Genomic DNA, 815 nt, shown 5'->3' on the forward strand with positions numbered 1-815 from the left:
AGAGAAACTGAAAAAGTGTTTCTCACTGAAGAATGCAGTGCAGTCATTTTGAAAAGCTTACCAGAAAAGCTTCAAGATCCTGGAAGCTTTATGATACCCTGCACATTAGAAGGCGCCTGCACCAAGATAGCCCTATGTGATCTTGGAGCAAGCATCAATCTAATACCTGCATCCACTATCAGAAAGCTTGGGTTGACTGGAGAAGTCAAACCAACCAGGATATGCCTCCAACTTGCTGATGGTTCCATTAAACACCCATCAGGCATAATAGAGGACATGATTGTCAAGGTTGGGCCATTTGCCTTTCCAACTGACTTTGTGGTGCTGGAAATGGAGGAGCACAAAAGTGCAACTCTCATTCTAGGAAGACCTTTCCTAGCAACTGGACGAACTCTCATTGATGTACATAAAGGGGAAGTAACCCTGAGAGTCAATGAGGATGAGTTCAAGTTGAATGCTGTGAAAGCTATGCAGCATCCAGACACACCAGAAGACTGCATGGACGTTGACATTATTGATTCTCTGGTAGAAGAGATCAATATGGCTGAAAGCCTAGAATCAGAGCTTGAGGACATCTTCAAAGATGCTCAACCTGATCAAGAAGAACTAGAGGAAGTAAAGGAATTTTCGAAAATTCCTCAGGAGGAGGATAAGCCTCCCAAGCCTGAACTCAAACCATTACCATCATCCTTGAAATATGCATTTCTGGGAGAGGGTGACACTTTTCCAGTGATTATAAGCTCTGCTTTAAATTCACAGGAAGAGGAAGCACTGATTCAAGTGCTAAGGACACACAAGACAGCTCTTGGGTGGTC

This window comes from Arachis stenosperma, chromosome 3 (assembly GCF_014773155.1).
Source record: "Arachis stenosperma cultivar V10309 chromosome 3, arast.V10309.gnm1.PFL2, whole genome shotgun sequence".
NCBI lineage: Eukaryota > Viridiplantae > Streptophyta > Magnoliopsida > Fabales > Fabaceae > Arachis > Arachis stenosperma.